Source organism: Castor canadensis, chromosome 10, assembly GCF_047511655.1.
Source record: "Castor canadensis chromosome 10, mCasCan1.hap1v2, whole genome shotgun sequence".
In the NCBI taxonomy this organism is placed as follows: domain Eukaryota; kingdom Metazoa; phylum Chordata; class Mammalia; order Rodentia; family Castoridae; genus Castor; species Castor canadensis.
In genome coordinates this window covers 27,810,934-27,833,562 of record NC_133395.1, presented here as the reverse complement: position 1 = coordinate 27,833,562, position 22,629 = coordinate 27,810,934, and the positions used below count along the sequence as shown (strand labels likewise).

General features: G+C 34.2%; 1 non-coding gene and 1 pseudogene across 1 annotated transcript; one reads left to right on the top strand and one right to left on the bottom strand.

The window, feature by feature from the left end:
* The first annotated feature begins 494 nt into the window (after positions 1-494).
* LOC109677585 (olfactory receptor 2Y1B-like) lies at positions 495-1,423 on the top strand (annotated as a pseudogene).
* A 20,430-nt stretch (positions 1,424-21,853) lies between these two features.
* Positions 21,854-21,960, bottom strand: LOC141413094 (U6 spliceosomal RNA). The gene has a single exon (XR_012437918.1). It is a non-coding gene; the product is annotated as a U6 spliceosomal RNA (small nuclear RNA).
* Positions 21,961-22,629: the final 669 nt, after the last annotated feature.

Here is a 22,629-nt window from a genome sequence, read left to right as displayed (position 1 = left end):
CCAGTTCTACCAATAACAGGAGTAAAAGAGAATAATAGAAGAGAAAAATGCTCCATTTTCTACCAGTTCTACCAATAACAGGAGTAAAAGAGAATAATAGAAAAGAAAAATGCTCCATTTTATACTTTAGATTTTTAAAGCATTTTTTGCATTTACTGGAGTAGGCCCTAATATCAATAATACTTCATAGAAAATACTTCATCTCCACTTTCAGACATTGAAACATCAGATTCACAGCATTGAAGGGCTTTGCTAAAGTCCTGAACACAGCCAACAGATTATGGCTCAAACAATATTATCCTGATTCCATGATACCAGATTAAAGAATAGAAGAGTAAAAATAGAAGATGAAATAGAACTGAAGTGAATAGCAAAACAGGAAATAAGAAATGTGATTTTGGAGTATTTAGGGATTGTTGTGAAATAATGTTTTAATTCACATTCTTCATAGGAGGTATTGAATTGTCTCATGCTATTTGTGCAGGTGAAAGGCTATGGGAAGATTCAATACCAGGTTAAAAGACAGTTTCATTTTGGTGGACTTCTCAGATTGGCCTAACTTGAAACTCATACTGTCTGTCTTCATTTCAATTTTCTATTCCCTAACTCTCTCTGGCAGCATCACCGTCATCATTCTCTCTCAATTGGATCCTCGACTACAGACACCCATGTATTTCTTCCTGTGCCATCTCTCTTTCCTGGACCTCTGCTACACCACTAGCATTGTGCCCCCAGATTCTGGTCATCCTCAGTGGACTTGATAACCTATGGAGGGTGTGTGGTCCAGCTCTTCGTTTTCCTTGCCCTGGCCTCTGCTGAGAGTGTTCTCTTGATCATGATGGCCTTTGATCTCCATGCTATTGTATGTTGTCCACTACACTAAACAGCAATTATATACCCTGTTCTCTGTCTGCCACTGGCTATTGCTTCCTGGATAGGAGGTTTCATGAACTATCTGATTCAGACAGGCTTTTGGATGGCCATAACTCTCTGTGGCCATTAATTGAATAACTTTTTCTGTGAAATGCCCATATTTCTGAGGATGGCTTGTGAGGACATAGGAGAATCAAAAGCTAAGTTGTCCATGACCCAAGTTGTATTCTTGATTTTTCCTGTAGCACTAATTCTGGGCTCCTATGCATTCATTCCTAAGGCAGCTCTGAAGTCCAAGTCAATGGCAGGGTGCAAAAAGACTTTGGGGACTTGTGGGGACCATCTTTTTGTGGTTTCTCTTTTTATTTGGCTCAGCCATATAGACTAACTTCCAGCCCAAAGGCAGTTATTCTGAGAGCAAGGGAAAGTTTGTTGCTCTTTTTTATACTATAATCAACCCGTGCTCAATCCTCTGATTTATACCTTAAGAAACAAAGATGTAAAGGGAGTTTTAAGAAAGATACTAGGGAGAGGAAGAGACTCAGAGTAGAAGAGGGAAGGAAGATCATTAAAATTTTCTTTTTTTAAAATTTGATTTAATTTAATTTTTTTATTCATTTATTTATATGTGCATACATTGTTTGGGCCATTTCTTCCCCCTGTTCCCCACTCCCTCACTCTCCCCACCACCCCCTTGCTTCTAGGCAAAAAATAAAATTTTTTTACTAGTTCTCAGATTATAAAACACATCCTGTCTTTGTAAAGCAGTTGGTTAGTAGGAAAAGACCCTCAAAAGGCCTCAAAATTTTAGTGTCCTTCATTTTGGGGGGTTAGTTGCAGGGATTCCTTGATTACTTTCTTATTCAGCATCTATGATCAATGTGCAACAAGGAGTGAGTGCTAGTTTGTACCACAATTCTGTGGTTTTGTACCACAAAATCATAATACCTTTCCTGATTATTAGTGGGGTACCATGTTGATACCTATTTTTCTAATTATTTGACCCTAGTCATGTCCACTCACATCTCAGGATCTATTTTAAGGTTTTTTTCAGTGGTATCCTTCCATGGTACTTGGAACAAATAAGGAGATCAGACGTACCTCACGGAGCTTGTAGAGGTTCCGATATTAATGTTATTTAACTAATTAAAGAAAAAGGCAAAATTATTGAGGAGCCATCAACATCTCATCAGTTGTTTGAAGAGTATTAGAATTGTTATTGAATGTTGTAAAAAAACATATTTTCCATGAAAGAGAAGAATGAAGGAGAAATTTTGTAAGAATAGTGAAGAAGAAGTGATATAGGGAAGGAGAACAAACGATAGAGACAGAGAGAAAGAAATGGAGTATGATGGCATGGGGGAAAATGGTGAGATTCTATCTAAACAATCATTAAATTCACAGTGTTATTTGGGTGATTATGACAAGGGTTCTAAACTCTCCCATATTATTTATTTTTTGGTCAGAGGCCATAATTTTTCCCTTCACAAAGCTAACATAAGGTCAAATAATGGTTCCATTACCTTGAACCCTTATTTTATAGTTGAAGCACTGTTCTGCTCAATACACTACATTGTTGCACTTAATTCTTATAACATGAAATATAGGCATATTCTCTTACCTCCCATTAGTTCTATTCATCAAGAAACTAAAAGTTAGGTAATTTTTTTATATTGTCTTGCTTCAAATTACCTAGACATTAAGTGGAAAGTCAGGATTTGAATTTTCCTGGTCTTACTCCAAACCTTATCCTCCTAACACTACTTTAGAATTCATTTTTTTTTTATATTTAAATGATGAAGATACTAACCAATAACCCACAAGAAGTAAATATGTTTAGTTCTCTGTATTCTTGTATATCAAGATCTAAGTAATTCAAGTGCATACAAAACTTAATATAAATAAGACTTTATTTTAACAATAAAAAAGAATTTAATGAAAACAGTTTTACAGTTATTGTATAATTTTTTTACTTAGCTTGTAGAGAATATAAACACTCAATTATAGTCATGAGAACATATGTCATATTCAAGCAATTTTAAGAGGCCACTGGGCACTCATAGCAAAGGTTTTTCATAAGTTCTGCCTTGTGGGAAGCACATTGTATCTGCATAGAACCCTCCCATCCCCCCAGTCCAGTGGAATCTCCTCCTTCAATTAAGTTAATTAACCATCAGGGACCATGTCTCCACAGCCACATCAGAATCAGCGACTGATTCCCTCTATTGTCATTCTGATAGAGGTAGTCAGAGGAGCTTCCTGCATGCAGTAGAATATTAACAGCACTTTTGCTTTTTCTCTTTTAATTCTGTATTTACTTCATTATTTTTAAAATAAATTTTATTGTCTATATTTCAGGTGTAGAGTCTTCCATCACCAGGTGTCAGGGTTGTTTCCATATCTTGGCTATCATGAATGATGATATATACATGATTCTGATTGCAGATATCTTTAAGAGGTGGTTATTTCATCTATGTTGGATAAATACCCAGAAGAAGGACTCTGGGCTTTATGGTAGTTTTTCTTTTTATTTCTTAAGTATCCTTTATACTGTTTTCCATAATGGCTATACCAATCTACATTCCCACTGATTACTAGCTTCCCTTTTTTCTATACTCTTGCCAACATCTCTTTTCGTTTTGGTAATAGCCATCCCAAAGAGTGTGAGAAGATATCTCAGTGTTTTTTCTTCATGGAAAATTAATTTTCATTATTTGTTAATTTCTTCCTTTTTAACTGGCATATATTAATTGTACAAGGGGTTTTCATTGCAGTATCTCCATACATGCATAAAATGTACTTTGTTCAAATTCACATTTTCTATTGTACTTTCTTTTACCTTCTCCCCACTTTTCCAAATAATTTTAATGTATTCATTATTTTATTTCCCTACATGTGTGCATGAAGTACTTTGATTATATTTACCTCCAACCTGCCTTACTCTTCCTTTCAACTTTCAACTTCCTTCCACTTTCAACTGTTTCATGCCCCTGCTCTTGCTAATTTTCATTCATGTTATACTTTTTTTAAGGTCTAGATTCCACCTATGAGACAGAACACATGATATTTGTCATTCTCAGTTTGGCTTATTTTGCTTTACATGAATATTTCCAGTTCCATCCATTCTCCTGTAAATGACATAATTTCATTTTTCCTTATGTCAGAAAAATACTCTATTGTTATGTATAGCATATTTTCTTCATCTGCTCTTCAGTTTATGGACACCTCACTAAATTCCACAGTTTGGCTATTTTGAATTGTGCAGCTATAAACATGGTTGTGTAGGTATCAAAATTGTATGCAGACTTACATTCCTTTTGATATATTCCTAGAAGTGGAATAGCAGGATCATAAGGCAGCTCTGCATACAGTCTTTTGAGGAACCTCCATACTAATTTCCATAGTGACTGCACTAATTTACATTTCCACCAACAGCTGATAAGGGTTCCTTTATTCCTAGCATCCTCTCCAGCATTTAGTGTTTGTTTTCTTGGTGATTGCCATTCTGACTTGGATGAGTGGAATCTCAATTTTGGTTTGATTTGATTTCTTTTCACTAAGGATTTTGAACATTTCTTCAGCATTTATTTGCTATTTATATTTGTTCTTTTGAAAATTGTTCATTCAATTTATATGCCCATTTATTAATTGAATTGTGTTTTCTTTTGGTGTTTAATTTTTAATATAAAATATCTATATATTTTAGATATTTATTCTTTGTCTGATGGATAGCTGTCAAACATTTTCATCCATTGTGTACTTTCTCTATTGACTGTGGCAATTGCTTCTTTTGCTGTGCAGATGCTTTTTAATTTGCTGCAATTCCAGTTGTTGGTTATTGCTCTTATTTCCTGAGTAATTGGAGTTCTATTCAGAAAGGACTTTCTTTCATCTTCTTTGTTAGACTTATTAATAGGTAATTTCTTAAGGCCACCATGAATGCAATTGTTATCCTGATTTCTTTCACAACCTGTTCATTATTTGTATATATAAAGGCTACTGATTTTTGTAAGTTGATTTTTTATTCTACTTTTTTGTTGAAAGTATTTATCCAGTCTAAGAGTTTTTACAAGCCATGAGTACAGGATCATATCTGCAATTTGGAATGATTTGACTTTTTCCTTTTCTTTTTTGTTTCCCTTTTGTATCTTTCTATTGTCTCATTATTCTGGCTAATAATTCAAGTATTTATATTGAATAACATTGGAGAGAGTAGAATCCCTTGTATCATTCCTGACTTTAGAGGAAATGGTTTTAAATTTCCCCATTAGGATGATGTTGGCTATAGGTTTATTGTATGTTGCATTTATTATGTTGAAGTATATTCTTTCTATTCCTAGTTTCTTCAGGACTTTTATCATGAAGATATATTGATAAAAGCCTTTGTCAAGGGCTTTTCATGCATCTATTAAGATCATGTGGTGTTTGTCCTTTACTCTGTTTATGTGTTGAATTGTATTTATTGCTTACATATGTTGAGCAAATCTTAATCCTTGGAATGAAGTCAATATGATCATAGATTTTTTAATTTGTTGTTGAATTAAGTTTGTAAGGATTTTACTGAGTTTTGCCTCTATATTCAAAAACTTAAGAAATTGTTCTAAAGCTTTCTTTTTTGGTTTGTGACCTTATTCTGTTTTTGTGTCAGTGTGATACTGGTTTCATGGAATGAGTTTGGTAGTGCTGCTTTACTTTCTATTTTATCTAGGAGTTTTAATTAATTAATTTATTTAGCATTGGTGTCACTTCTTTAAATGGTCCGGTAAAATTCTGCATTATTCAGTTCAATCCTGCACTTTTCTTTATTGGAACACTATTAATTACTGTTTCAATTTTATTGCTTGTTATAGATCTGTTTAGGTAGTTTAGATGTTCTTGGCTTAATTTTGATAGGTCATATGTATCTAAAAATTGTCCATTTCTTCTAGATGTACCAGTTGATTAACACATAATTTTTACAGTACTCTCTAATGACAGTCTGAATTTTTTTAGTATTTATTGTGATCTCCCCTTTCTCATCTCTAATTTTACTAAATTGGGTCTTCTTCATCTTTTTGAGGAATCTTCATACTGCTTTCCAAAGAGTTAGCTAATTTGCATTCCCGCCCACAGTGTATAGGGTCCTGTTTGGTAGCATCCTCCCAAGCCTTTGTTGTTTTTTTTTTTTTTTTTTTGCCCTTGAATTGTTCTCCTTTCTAACTTTGGTGAGATTATTTGATTTGCATCCACTTTATAGCCAGGGAAGTTAAATATTTCTTCATGTATTTATTGGCCATTCATATCTGTTCCTTTGTGAATTCCTTATTTAATTCATTTGCCCATTTCTTCATTGGGATCTTTATTCTTTAGGGGTTGAATTTTTTGAATTCCCTGTATATTCTGAATACTATCATACTTATCAGAAGAATAACTGGCAAAGATTTTCTCCCATTCTGTGGGCAGTTCCTTAAGTCTACTGGCTATTTCTTTTGCTGTGCAGAATATTTTTTATTTTGATACAATCCCTTTTTTTTTATTCTTTCTATTAAATGCTGAGCCTTTTGAGTTCTATTTAGGAGGTCATTCCCTGTGCTTTAATATTCCAGTGTATTCCCTACTATTTCCTGCAGTGTTTCAAAGTTTCAGGCCTCGTATTAAGGTCTTTGATCCATTTTGAGTTGATATTGGTACAGGGTGATAGACAAGAATTTAGTTTCAGTTTTCCACATGTGGCTATCCAGTTTTCCCAACAACATTTGTTGAAGAGGCTGTCTTTTCTCCTTCATGTGTTTTGGGCTCCTTTGTTGAAGATCAGTTGCCTGTAGCTGCATGGGTTTATGTCTGGATCGTCAGTCCAGTGATACCATTCCTGGGCATATACCCAAAGGAATGTAAGAGAGACACTTGTACACTGGTGTTCATCACAGCACTATTTACATTAGCCAAGATATGGAAACAGTCCAGATACCCTAGAACTTATGAATGGATCAAGAAAATGTAGTATATACACAACAGTTTTACTCAGCCTGAAGGAATATTGATACCATGTGATTTGAAGGTAAATGGATGCAATTGGAGGACATCATGTTAACTGCATCAAGGCAGGGATCAGAAAGACAAAAGCCACCTGTTTTCTCTCACATGTGGAAGATTAATCCAAAAGATAAACATACACCAAAACAAACAAACATCATATACAAAGTAATATATAGTGCATGTTTGTAATAATGGAACTACTCTGTGGAACTCAGGAAAGGAGGGAAAAGAAAAGAAAATAATAAAACATCAATAATATTGTAAAATATAACATCTGTGAAGGTAGAGGGTATATGTGTTGAAATCTGTTTTCTGTGTTTGTCTTTGCCAGTGAGGTGCATTTCTTGTAGGCAATAAATGTTTGAGCCTTGGTTTTTAATTCAATCTACCACTCCATTTCTTTGATTGGAGAATTGAGACTATTAACATTCATAGTGATTATTGAAAGGTATGCAGTAATTTCTACCATTTTGTTATTTTGTAGTGTTTGATTCTTCTCTTCTCTTCTTTGCTTATCTATTCTCTTCCTCTTCTCTGTGTAGGATTCCTTTATGCTTCTTTCACAGTGCTGGTTTTGTGGTCATGAATTGTTTTTACTTTTGTTTATCCTGGGAGGTTTTGTACATTTCTCCTTCATTTATGTATGATAGCTTTGTTGGGTACAATCATCTAGGTTGGCAGTTTATTTTCTTCCAGGACTTAATATACAACAGTCCATGACCTTCTTGCTTTTAATGTTTGTTTTGAGAAATATGCTGTTATTCTGATTGGTTTGCACTTATAGGTGACTTGGATCTTTTCTCTTGCAGCTTTCAATATTCTTTTCTTGCTCTGTATCATTAATGTTTTAACTTAATATGATATGAAGAGTCACTTTTCTGGTCATGCCTGTTTGGTGTCTTAAAATCCTCCTGTACTCTGATGACTATCTCTTTCTCAAGATTTGGAAAATTTTGGGCTATTATTTTATTGAATATATTTTCTATGCCTTTAGGTTGCACCTCTTCTCCTTCTATGCTCATGATTCATAGCTTTGGTCTTTTAATTATGTCCCAGAGGTCTTGCATATTTTTTCATACTTTATGTTTCTCCTTATCTTCTTCTGTATATTCTTATACATCAATGTGGGAAACCCTCAGGACCCCCAAAGCCTGTTGGAAAAGAGTGGAGTCACTGTAGCTTTTGTGCAATAGCCCTAAGAGAGATTGCAACAGTCCAAAAGGACAGTTGCTGAACTCCCCTATTCTTTCTCTGCATGGGACCGGGAATATCCAGTACCGAGAATACGATGTTCCACACTTGGGATCATAGCCATAGCAACATGACAGCCAATCCTAGTACAGAGGTCAAGGGAAATTTGGGGACTGCCACACACTCCTTCCTGCTTTTCTGCACTGCTTAAATACTCTCTTCAGAAAATAAACTATGCCATTGTTGCCCGGCACAGCCCCGAATTCCTGTCGTATTTCAACACTCGAGCACCCAAAGCCAGAGTCGGAGCCCCCACTGCAGCAGGACTGCAGCAAGTCATCTACTTTGTCTTTAAGCCCAAATATTCTGCCTCAATTTTTTATTAAGCTTTTCATTTCCAGAATTTAAATTTGATTTTTTTTTCAGAATCTCTGTATCTTTATTGAATTCCTCTTTCATGCCTTGCATTGTCAGCTTTAGTTCAGTAATCTTTTTGAGTTTTCCTGGAATTTATTCAGGTATTTAGTTCATTGATCATTCTTATAATCATGTTTGACATTCTTTGTCTTAGGTTTCATGCAATTCACTACCTTTAGTATTTGTCACTTGGAGCTTTTGAGTTTTGAAGAAGACATGTTGCTTTTTTTTTTTTTCAAATTTCTTGTGTTTCTGCCTTGGAATTTGTACATTTGGAAGCTTAAATCACTTATACAGTCTTTCACTTGGAATATTTTGAGTGTTTATGCAGAACAGTGTAGTGGCCATGAAGGCGTGCTACTTCTCACCACTGCTCTGGGTGCATGGTTCAGTAGTCAAGCATTTGCTACCTGCTCATGGCACTACTCAGAAAAGGAAGCCTAGCTGCTACTTGTGAAGGATCAGTTGTCCACTTTTGGGCTACTTTCATTATAGAAATTTTCCTACTTTGAATACTGGGAGCTATTGCTGACCTTAGGTATTTTTACAGCCTGCACACTGGATAGGTTCTTACTTGCCTCACAAGACTTCCAATTTGTTTCCTCAGGAGTTGCAAGCACCCAACATAAAGGGGCCTCCAAATGTATCAGAGAGTGGGAAGAACAAAAAGAGTGCCATATTCTGCACTGGCAGAGATGGAGCTGAGAGACCTAGGCCTCCTTGTCTTAGTGCTTGCACATCCATAGAGCATATCACTGCTATGTGTTGGGGGAGAAGTTGTGAAACTCACATGACTCAGGTCTGGACTCAAGGCTCTCAGTTCTACCTGTCAGTGCAGTTGCAGGGGTGCAGTTGCTGGAGGTAGGATTCAGTGCTTTCAGTTCACCACTCTTTTGGGGTGGGGAAGGGTTGGGAGAAAACTGTTGATATCACATGATTCAGATGTCCAGGGATCAGGGTTCTCAGGCCCACTTGACAACCAACACAAATAGTCAGGAGGAAAGTGTTGGGTACTAATACTATGCCGGCCACATACTTGGTGCTCAGTTTCCACTGCAACCCTTTGGTGGTGAGACAGTCTTCTCACCATAGAAGGCGTAGCCTCTCCGTACCACTTAACTGCCAGAGCTCCCTAGTGCTTGAACTTTTCTGCAAGTCCATGTCAGTCCCTCTCCATTTCCACAACCATCTCTATGGCCATCTCCCACCCAGAAACCAGGGCATGGCATCCCAAGACTCCCCAAGCCACGACGTTCTTTGTCTCCAATCACCCAGATTAATCTAGTCTCAACTAGCAGGCTTTGTTTCAAGATGGCATGTGCTGTAGCACTTAGAATTGAGGAAAGGCACAGAATGTCTTTCTTCACCAAGGCTAGGTTCCAGAGTAGTCTCACCTAATCCCTACACTGGGCTTAAGGTTAGTGGGAGGTGTCGGCTTGTCATACAGCTTTAATTTCCAGTCTGTTGCCAAGACCATCTGGCTTACATTGTAATCGTGAATTCAGCTTCCTCTTCTGCACCTGGGAAATCAGAGAGGGGTTTGGAACTGTTTTCCACTTTCCTCTCTTACCTCTATTTCTCTTTGCTTTCCTGCTGTCTTGACAACTCTTTTTTGACTCTTCTTGTTTTTCCTCTATCCGGAATATAGTCACTCCCTTGTTACCTAACTCTTCTCATACACAAGATCAAAATGATGAGCACTTCTAATCGGCCATCTTATCCTGACTCTTACAGTGGTTTCAATTTGCATTTTACTGATGATTGCTGTGTTGAGCACATTGTTCTTGTCTGTTGGCCATTTTTATGTATTTAGAGAAATACCCTTTGCTTGTTTATCATGAGTTTCCTGGGTCATGAGTGGATAACATTTCATAAATCTATAGGCTTTAGTCTTTTTGAGAGGAGTTGTATTCAGTACCTACTTCTGACACTACATAATGTCATAAGCATGCGAAAATATAGAAAGGACTCTCCAATGAGGAACATTTGGGGGAAATAAAGAATAGAATCCAATTCAGGAGAGATACACACATGCTGTAGTAGCCTTAAGTACATCTAATGAAAGAAGAAAATTTGGGGATTTTATTTGAGGACAAGGAATGATATATGATATGTTTTGGAAGAAATGTCATTGGTATTTGTGATATTACAACTGAAGTATTGTAGGAGTGGCTGAAGCTGCCAGATAAATGTAGTCAAATAACTGCAGACTTTCCTCTACCAGTTGCTAAATAAAATTAACCTTAAAATGATAGGCTAATTCATTGGGCTTGTCTTAAGAAACAGTTGCTGTAGAAGATGTTCATGACTTTAGTGAGGCATGATAGGAATTCTTTATTTTGTACAATAATGTCTCATTTTATTTGAAGAGATTAGGATGCTGCCATAATATAGACTGAAGGGTAACCATATGAAGACATAATAAGAAAGTGGCACCTGTAAGCCAAATGAGAGGCCTTGGAAGAGACAAAACACCTTGATTTCCCACTCCAGCCTTCAAAACTGTGAGACAATAATTTCAGAATAAATATTGGACCCGGCATTGTAGCACACCCCTAATCTCAGTTACTCATGAGGCAGAGATCAGGATGACTATGCTTTTAAAAAAATCTAATAAGCTTGGTGTGTTGGCATATGTTTATTGTTCCAATTATGCAAGAGGAATAGACAGGAAGAACAGGGGGCAAGGCTGACCCATGGTAAAAATGTGAGACCCACCTGATAGATACCAGAATCAAAAAGGTCCAGGAACATGGCTCAAATCGTAGACCATCTGATTCCTACTTGAACTCAAGACATAAGGCATTGAGTTCAAACCCCAGTACAACCAAGAAACAAAAGAAAAGGAAGAAAGTAAGTTGAAAACATTCTCAGTTAAAGAAAAACTGAAGCGTTTATAGCTAGCAGATCTACTGTAGAGAAATGGCTGAAAGTAATTTTCCAGACACAAGGGAAATAAAGTCAGAAGGAAACTTGAAACATCAAGAAGGAAGGAACAGCAATAGAAATAGTACATATTTGAGTAAGTAAAATACATTATGCTAGGCATATCAATTAAAAGACAGACATTATCAGAACCAAAACATAATACATATCTGTACTTGAAATAAACTCATTTTAAAGCATAATCATATAGATATGTTAAAGTACAAAAATTAAAAACTATCCAAAAACAAAACTTTCATGACTATGTTAATATCAGACAACAAATTTTATTGATTTAATTTATATTTTTTGTGTAGTGTCAAAGATGAAACCCACAGCCTTGTGCATGCTATGCTACTGCTTTACCACAAAGCCACACCATGGTCCCGAAAGTAGATGTTGGAAGAAAAAAATTGCCAGGGTTAGTGGGGTGGTATATAATCAAAAAATTTTTAATTCACCAAGAAGGCATAAAAATCCCAAATGTTTAAGCATCAATAATGGAGTTCAAGTTTCCTGATTACCTTAAAAATTGAGGAATACTCCCCAAGTTATTTGATGTGATCATCAATAAACTTCTGTGAAAACTAAATAGTTTATGAGCCAGGTGCTGTTAGCTCACATCTATAATCCTAGCTACTCAGAAGGCAGAGATCAGGAGGATCATTGTTCAAAGCCAGCCTTGGTAAATAGTTTGTGATACCCTATCTTGAAAATACCTAACACAAAAAGGGCTGGTGGAGTGGCTCAAGGTGAGTTCAAGCCCCAGTACCACAGACACACACACACAAAAGAAAGAAAAATATACAAAATCCATCCATGATAAATATTTTCAACATAATAACAATACAAGGGAACTTACTTATTGTCATAAAGATTTCCACAAAAAATGATTTAGGAGTTAACATCACATGTAATGATGAAAGGCTGAATGCCTTCCTGCTAAGATCAGGAAAAAGATAAGGATATCCACTATCATCACTTTTATTCAAAATCATATAATGCATCTAGTACAACCCAAAAAGACAATAAAAGTTATGTAGATTTGAAAGAAATAAGACTCTCTATTAACAGATATCATGATTTTCTATGTAGAAATTCCAGAGAAATCTAGACAGAGGACTGGTGAGTCTAGTCATATCCAGGAAACAATTTCAACAAATGTGTACAAAAATTCTGTTTCTATAAATTCATGATGTAAAGGAGGAAGCAGGAATAAAAGCAATGCTAGTATTTATAATAGCTCAAAAAGAAGCAGTTACATAAAAATCAATAAATGATGTCAAATATCTGTGTGCTGAAATTACAAAATGTCCTTGTAAAAATAAAATAAATAAGTAGACGATGATGTTTGTTCATGGATTGAAAGATCCAACATGGTAAACATGAAAATTCACATATGGATTTATTATAATTCTCATTACAATCTCAGAAAATTAATATCTGTGTTACAGGCAAGGTGACTAAAATTTATTTGCAAAGTCAAAAGGATCAGATTAGTTCAAAATATTTCTGGAAAAAGAAACTGCATGACATGAAGGCATTGCAGTGAGGCAAAGGAAATGATCATGTGGTATTGGCAAAATGATAGACACATGGGTTGATGGAACATGATAGAGACTCTAGAAATCAAGCCACACAAATTTAGATAGCCAATTTTTGACAATATGGCGAAAAGAATTCAATGGAGAAAAGATTATTTGTTGGAATAAATGGTGTTGGAACAATGGGATATAATATGCGAAATATGAGTATGCAATTACCACCTACATATCACACCTTATGTGAAAATAACTTCAGCATGGATCATATATGTAAATATATTTGTAAAAACATAAAGCTATGAGAAGGAAACATGAAAAAAAATGTTGAGAATTGGATTTAGACCAATTTGGTTTCATTCTAAGAAATGAAACCAAATGAACAATTTATAAACAGAAAAATTGAAATGAATTGGATTTCATCAAAATAAAAAAACTTTCAATGAGTGGTCCAATTAAACAAATGATAACACAAGCTACATATTGGTAGAAAATATCTGCAAATCCCATATATGTCCTTACCTACTAGATTTACTAGCTTGATAATTTATTTATCTAAACTAGATAAGCAACTCAAAACTCAACAATTATTAAAAAAATAGCTAAATTAAGAGTGGGAAGAACACTAAAAAGTCACTTCATCAGAATGGATCTCATTATGGCAAATAAACATAAAAGGTATTCAACATAATTAGCCATTGGAAAAGTTCAAAATAAAATCATGATGAGATGCTAGTACATACTTATTGTAATGAGAAAGATAAGAAAAATTGACCATGCCGAAACGGGGCAGAACATAAAGCATATGGAAGTCTTGTACATTTCTAGAGAGGAGGGCATTCTGCTTGTGAAAAGATAGCAGACCAAGTCCTCCACGACTCGAAGGGTAGATTTCAGTAAATACTAGCTATGGTGTTTTTATTTTATTAGTAGGCTGAGTAATAAGTTTTTCATGGCATCATGAGGTCAGGCATGGCCATGTGACCATATTTTACTGGGACAGTGAGATATAGAAGACAGTGGCATGAGTAACATGTTTGCAAACATGAGACTCTCCAGCTCTCTTTCCACATGTGCTAAGCTGTAATTCCTCAGCAGCCTAGAATGCTAAGAGGGCAGTGCTATGGAGAATTGCCTGAATTTGAAGCAAGCTGATGTAAGATGGAAATAACTTTCAGAATTTCAGCTGTACAGATTTGGGGGTTTTATTGCTGTACCATAACTTGGCTATATCTTTACCGGTAAAATAAGAAATCATAATGTCACCTGCAATACAGCCAGTGAAATTACTGTATATCAAACTGTGGAATGTAATCAAAGCAGAGCTTAGAGGTGAATTTATAGACTTTAATGTATTAAAAATAGTGATTTAATTTATGTAACTTACAAATATCAAAAAAGAAAAGCAATAATAGACAAAAGAAAATGGAAGAAAGGAAATATTATTGATAAGAGTAATAATTAAACAAAAAGTTCAAAAATCACTAGGGAGGACCAACAAACATCAAACCTTGACATTAAGACAGATAGAAAAATACCTAGGAAAATAACTAAATCAAAGGTAGAAATATATTATAATTATTAAGACTGCAATGATAACTTAAATATAGATAGTATACAGTTTAAAGAGCTAAGCTAACCTAACACATATATACACACACACATACAACTGCTTTTTAGGTAAGATCTCCTGTTTTTGCTCAAGGCTGTTCTTAGCCTGAGATCCTCTTACCTCTGGTCTCCTCTGTAGCTAGTACCACAGGTGTGTTCCACCATCCCTGGCTTATTCATTGATATGGGGACTCACTAAATTTTGCCCAATTGGCCTCAAACCAACATCCTCCCAACCTCTACTTTCTGAGTGCTTGGGTTAAATTGCTCTGGCTATTTTACAATCATATATTTGAAATTTTAAAATATATGAATAAATTTCCCATCCAAGTAAATATATTATAATAACATAAAAATAAACCAATCCATTTAGGATGGTATATTGAATAAGTCTTACTCTAATAAGCAATCCCAACTGAACTAACAAATCAGTTTTATCAAAATTTTAAGGACCGTACATATCTATCCTATTCCAATCATCTCAAAGAATAGGAAAAGAAAGCTCTCTTTATAATCTCAATACAAACACACAAGGATATTACTAGCAACACCTATAAATCAATCTTTTTAAAACACCAAACCAAGTCCTAAATCAAATACTAATGAATTAAATTCAGATGTAAACGGTCAAAACGGTCAAATAAAATCGTACTTAAGTTGAATTTATCATTGCAACAAAATCACATTGTAACCTGCATGATTTTATACATGTTCCAAACCATGCTTATACAATGAATGATAAACATCATATTAAATCTATATCTTAAATTACTTTTCTATACTATTTGAAGGTAAAACTTCAACCTTGACACATGATAGTGTCTTCACAAACCAGGAACAGATAAATATGCCTAGATAATCCAAGCTAAAATTGTAAAGATTTCAGCAAGCCTAATTGTAGACCAATGTGAAAGTAAGATCCCATTTCAAAGTATTTTAGACTTCTCTCTCAAGTTCTGTTATTTAGTTATACTTTATGTCATATTGAAACTTAAGAGAATTTTAATACTCAGCATAATATTTTATAAAGAGATGATTTAAATACAAATTTACTTTAGATATTATATTTATTTTCATTTTATTCTTGATATTATAACTTTTAATTTGATTATTTAATCCACTATTACATAAACAATAATTTGACTTTTATATACACAATCTTTCAGTGGGGTTATTTTAAACTTCAAAAGCTTTGTATCTTTTGCCAATTAATGTATTTACTATAATTATAGACCAATGTAAAAATAAAATCTCTTTTCAAAGTAAAAAAAAAGAAATCAAGTGAGTAAAGGCTTAAATGGCTTTCAGAAAAACATAGAGAACATTTTCTTGGCTTATTTTAAAGACACGTTTTAATGATATTCAAACCATTAAGGAAAGGATTGGCATTGATGCCTGTGGGCACACATGCAAACACATACATTCTTAATGAGTAGTAAAAATCAAACTAGAGATTAGAAGATATTTGCAATGTACATAACCAATAAAAATTTAAAAAGCAGAATATGAAGTGCATGCTTCAAAGCTCTTAGAAAAGTGCAAATGTCCTAATAAAAATGGAAAATATATAAAAAAAAGATAATTCCAAAATAAATTTGGAAAATAAATAATATAAAAAGTTCATCACCACTGTTCATGGTCAATGCAATACAAATTAAAATGACAATGAGACATAATTTCACATCAATCAGGTTTGAAAACATTTAAAGGTTTGTTTGCATTTCTTACACTTTTTTAGGAATAAAACAAGCTCCAGAACCTAGAAATATCTTTCTTATTGAAGAGTCACACCCCTCTGAGCCAGTTCTTTACTCTGTGATAAACTCTAGAGAAATTCTTGCACACAGGCACAACAACAACGTACAAATATATTCACTGTCACATTGTCTGAAGAAGCAAAATATTAGAAACAATACAGTAGATTATTCTTCAAATGTAATGAGTAATGTTAATGCCAGTGAAATTCTATGTAGAAATTAAAATGAATAAACTCCAAAATCTTAGCCCTCATTGGAGACCCATTTCAGCAGATCAGAGATAGCAAATTTTACTTACTGTTATTTACATCATATTTATCTCATTGGTACATATTTTCATAGAGTGTGGGAAAGATTTTCACATTCAGAATCAAACGAATTTCACTTCAGTTATGGTTTGACTTAACCACAAGGAGCGTGAGGGGAGCAAGGGGGAGAAAAGACCTAATGTATGCACATGTGAATAAATGAATAAAAAAAAAATGGTGAGAAGGTTAGTTCCAATAGTGAAACACAATTTTTCTCCTGCTCTTCCTCACTAGGCAGGTAGCACAGCCTATTACATGTATCAGTAATAGCCAGAAGAGTGGGGCAAGCCAGGTGCCAACATTGTCCCCTAAGGTGCTGGTCCTACTCAGCCTTGATTGTGTACCAAGCGGTGAACAGGAAACTGACCTCGAAGGGATTGTAGTGAGCTGATATTCATGATAATGCTCCTTTTTAAGGTTAATAAAATGTACATATTATTTATTTGAAATATAATTAACTTTATGATATTAAAATGGTTACGATGGCAAAGTTTAGGTACCACAAGTCTTGTTTAATTACATAAAATTTAAACACATAGGATCATACAGTAAAAATGATTGCATGGTATTTTTACATAAATTATAGTGCATAAAGTTGATTAAAAAAAGATACTGTGATATACACATGCAAGTAAATGCAAAAATGATAAGGTAAAATAAAATAATAAAAAAGTTACCAGCATAATTTCCATTTTTTAAGAAAGAATTTGTGACCTCAGTATTTGAAAAATGTTACTATGTAAAACATGGTGTTCCATTTTCCATCTGATTCCAATGGTAAGAAAATAGCAGATACATTGGAACTGATTGTAAATGAACAAGTTACAAAGGAAGAGTTAAAAATTGTAAGTGACCACCTGGGAAGTAGTGAGTTACAACAGGAGCTGTGTGGCAAATTTTGTGTATGGTACAAAAAGTTCAGGGTGATGTAAGGGGTTCAAATTTGCTTCTAAGTCTGATAAGTTGCCCTAAAATTTCCAGTCTTTCCCTCCTATACTTTTCTTAACTCAAAATTGCAAAAAAGGATGGCTGAGTGAAGAAGCAGCATTCCCCTTCTAAGGGAAAGAGAAGTTACTGCTCATGGTCCACTGATTTTATTGGAGGGATTTTGGTCCATTGTTTCCAGATCTTTTGAATTCTATGCTATTTGTGGTGTGCTCTTGAAGGAGGTTGTAACAGCATAGTCTCTCCCTCTTTGTTAATTTCATCCTAACCATGAGGTGAATGACTTGCTACCCTACACTCTCACTCCCCACAATGATATGCCACACAGGTACCAAACCTGTACCACCCAAGTATGAATTGAAACCTCCAAAAATATGAGCCCACATAAATATTTCCTCTCTTTAAGTTGGTTATTTCAGGTATTTTGTTTCAATAACAAGAAAGCTGACTAACAAATAATTACCAAAACAGTGCATTGAAAAGATTAAAGGATTAATTAATATGTGCAGAATTCTTAATTTTTCACAAATAATACACACTACATAGATTTAGCTGTTAGATTTTTTTTTTTCGTGGATTGGATAATCAAAGGCTTCTCCTATCCTCTTGGAAATTAACAATGTCTTTCATAACTATCCATAGTATTTTGTAAAATTCGTCTTGGTTGTGAGTAAAGTAATAGTGCTTTAAATGATTTCCATAGTATTTTAAGCTCTCTGAATGAAGAGAGAGACAGTTGAGTGGTGCTCTTACCATTTTCATTGCAATTATTTCAAGTGATGTCTGTATTTTGTTATAATGGATTTCTTTGAAGCCAGAGATCTTGTTTTCTGCATTTGTGTTAGGCAAGCAAAGAGAAGTCACTGCATAAATATTTGTATTAGAGTAGCACTAATACCATTGAATGAATGTCTGCCACACACCACACTTATATTGTGTCATAGATTTGCAGAATGGTACAGGTTAAGAAACATTAGTATCATCTTACTGATGGGAAAACAGGCTCAAGCATGTCAACAACAATTTTCAAGACCATAAAGATAATAAAGGTAGACCTAATTTTTATACAATATTATAATTCAGTGGATAGAGATAATTTTGAAGGTTGACTGTATCTCCCACTGTGTATAGGACACTGCATATTTCTCAATAATAACTTTAAAAATAATTGATAAATACTTGCTATTTTTAAGTGTATTGTGGATGAAAACAGATATAAAGACATAAGATTGGTCACGGTGGCCAATGCTTTTATTCCCAGCTACTTGAGAGCAGAGTTTGGAAGAATCACAATGTGACAAGATCATTAAGCATGAAATCTAACTTTGAACAATATTTAGATGTACAATACAGTATTTTACACTACAGATACCATAACTATTGAAATGATAAAAGTATCAACATTTATCAACTATTATTTATAAGGTTCTTAGGTTGACCATTGAAAAGCATTATAGAGAATATTCTCTGTAAGGATATTCTATCCTTACCAGTGACATTATAATTTTGGTTTTTATAGATTAATTAGTACCACTTTGCAAACATCATAGAGTGTACTTATGTTCACTAATATGGGGCCATGGTCCTATGGTTCATTTCTGACAAAATTATCCTCATGCAGTGCATTTTTGTATGGCAGTTATTCAATAATTTCACACACTCATTTCCCGCTCTCTGGCATGTATTTTCCTGACTTCTCCATGTAGAACTCAAAGTAGAAACAAAACCTGAAGCTCTTTTCTGAGGAGGCCCTCTGTGAACAAAAGAAAAATTAAACCAATCATGTTTTTTTCATAGCACTACTGAGTTTCTGCATAGCAGTCACATACAAAGTATGATATTTAGCACATCATGGTATGATTTATAGCATTCTAATTATAAGCTTTAGAAAGTAACTGCATTTTAAGACACTGTGAGTGAAAAGTACATTGCATTAAAACTGTCACAATTACTTATAACTGAATTTTACTGTATATTCTTGGTATGCTAAAAAATTGAAGAATAGTTGGATTCATATATCAAATGCATTATGAAATATTTTAACAGCGATACTTTTTAAAGTTTTTATAATATTTATTAAACAATAAGCCCTTGATATTTTAAAAGTTGCCTCAGCATTTTTATATATTCCTTATAACTTAATTCTCCAAATGTAATCCTCTACAATCAAGTTATAATAAATGAGTTAAATTTATTAAGATCTTTATTATAAATGAGGACCCAGGAAATTAATTTTGTTTTAGGGAATGTTTCACAGCAACATATTATTTTTATGGTGGCTAACATATACACTCTTTACTGAACAAATTGAAAAAAGAAAACTGCTGATAAAATTGTCACTTAAGATAAAGTGTTTGCAATGAGTTTTGTGTGCAGTAGAAAACTCTTTTATATATGCCTGTCATAATGCTGTGTTTGCAGTTCAGTAAATATATGGCTTTAGCCAAATATTGTAGTCAGCAGTTGATATCAGATCAATATGTTCACAGTGATGCTGAGTGCTGAATTAAGAGGAAAAAGTTCTGCTTCAGAGATATAGTATTAGTGACTCAAGAAAACTGGATATACTTCAGATATTGTAAGATAGTATATTGTGTAACATAAAATAGTTGTACTTTGAAATGACTGTTCAATTCACTAGTCATTTATAAAGTTATATGAGTAAACCATTATACAAAATATATTTAAATATAGTTTTATTGTAATATCATTAAGATAGATAAATACTATCAAGATGTGATTTCTAGTAATGTTCTTTATAGTATTCTGATTCCCCTTAATTTGAAGATACAGCTTTAATATACATGCTATGACAATTCAGCCAATTCCCTAATAGGAATGAAATATTTCTTGAACTAAAACATAGCCTTCTTCACCTGCAAGGTCTTTTAAAATGTTTTTTTAAATGTTTAAATGTTTCCCTGAAATGGGAAAGATATTTTGCAACTTTATTGAAACTGTGAAATTAATTTTAAGTCATATAAATACATTATTATTTTTTCTTTTGTGGTACTGGGGCTGGAGCTCAAGTCCTACAATTTGAGCCACTCCGCCAGCCCTTTTTTGCTAAGCATTTTCTCAAGATTAGTGTCTCATGGAACAATTTCCCAGGCTGGCTTTGAATAGCTATCCTCCTGATCTCTGCCTCCTGAGCAGCTAGGATCAAAGCATGAGCCACTGGTGTCCGGCAAATATACTAATTTAAGTTGTATACTATAATTTAATTTTTCTTAAGAAATAATTTTCTTCTGTGAACATAGCTTTTCATTTCCCTGATGAATTTAAAGATAAATTAATTTATAAATTATTTACTGAATCATGATATTTTAAGCAGATAAGTCATTCTAATCATTATCATACTTTTATGTGTAGGAAAACTGATTTTAAGATAATAAATAGTTTATATAAGACACTGATGCTAATAGCGACATTCTTAAGATTTGAGATTTGATCTCTGACGTCAAATCCTAAATATACTCTTTCCAGTGAAGTTAACTGAACAAAATATGTGAATTTGCATTTTTCTTATAAAAAGTTGCTAGTGTAAGGCTACATGAAATGAATTTAGCAGACTGAAAAGCTATCGATCACATGACAGACTCAATTCATTCCTCATATTGTGGAGAACATTCACATACACACATTTCGAGATGTCAGTGCATAGTGTGGTGTATGCCTTTCATAGGGCTATAGAACATGCAGAGTCTCCACAGGTTGGCAGCACTGGATCCACATATGCAGAACAATGAAGTTACATCCTTCTTCTCACCATACACAGATGTCAGTGCAAATTAGATTAATCCATAAATTTAAGAATTAAAAGTATGGAATCAGAAAAAATAGGGGAAACACTGTAAAACTTCGGTGTAGGCAGTGATGTTTTGAATGTTTTCAATAGGATCTCAAAAGCACAGGCAACAAAAGTGAAAGAAAATACATAGACAAATGTGATTTCATTGAACTAACCAGCTTCTGCACATCGAAGAACACAATCAACAGAAGCAAGAGGCCGCTAACTCAACGGAAGAAAACGTTGACAAAATATCCATTTGACAAAGTATTGACATCTAGAATATATAATCACCTCAAAAAAATCTTAGCACAAACATATCAAATAACCCACATTAGAAATGGGCTAATGAGTTAACTATGCATTCCTTCTTTTTTTTTTTTTTTAACAACATGAGTTTGAACACATGACCTTACACTTGCTAGTCAGGCACTCTTACCCCTTAAGCCAGTATTCCAGCCCTCTTTTTAGAATTTTGTTTAAAATATGGAACAATTCATTTATTTGCATGTCATCCTTGTGCAGGGGCCATGCTAATCTTCTCTGTATTGTTCCAATTTTAGTGTATGTGCTGCCCAAGAGAGCATACCTGACTAGAAATTTCCTAACAAGAAGGCATACTTGGCCAGGTGTTGGTGGCTCACACCTGTAATCCTAGCTACTCAGGAGGCATTGAATAATAGGATAGTGGTTTGAAGGCAAATAATTCTTGAGGCCCTATCCCGACAAAACCCATCACAAAAAGGCAGGCAGAGTGGCTGAAGGTGTAAGCCCTGAGTTAAAATCTCAGTATTGCAAAAAAAAAAAAAAAAAAAAAAGAAAAGCATACAAATAGTCTAAACTCCTGTAAATAATATGTGTATTAAAAGAGATGTCTTGATAGAAATTGAAAGGTAGAGATGAATCAATTCTGGTTGTAATACACTTGTGCATAGAAGCAATGCTAGGACTCTCTCTGTAAAGCTATTCTTATCTCAACTAGCAAAAATGCTTTGTCTTTCTTAGTATTGCTTATGTGTACTCTTCAACAAAATTGGAGAAAAGGGCAGAACAGGTACTGCCTGGAAGTGAGGTGGATGGGGGAGAGAGGGAGGAGTAGGGGGACAGAGGGGAGAAATGGTCCAAACAATGTATGCACATATGAATAAATGAATAAAGAAAAAAAAGAAATTGATCAGTCAACACTTACAGGCAAGAGAACAAGAGTGGAAATGGTAGTGGGGTAAGCTTCAGTGACAGCCTCAGCCCTGACACTG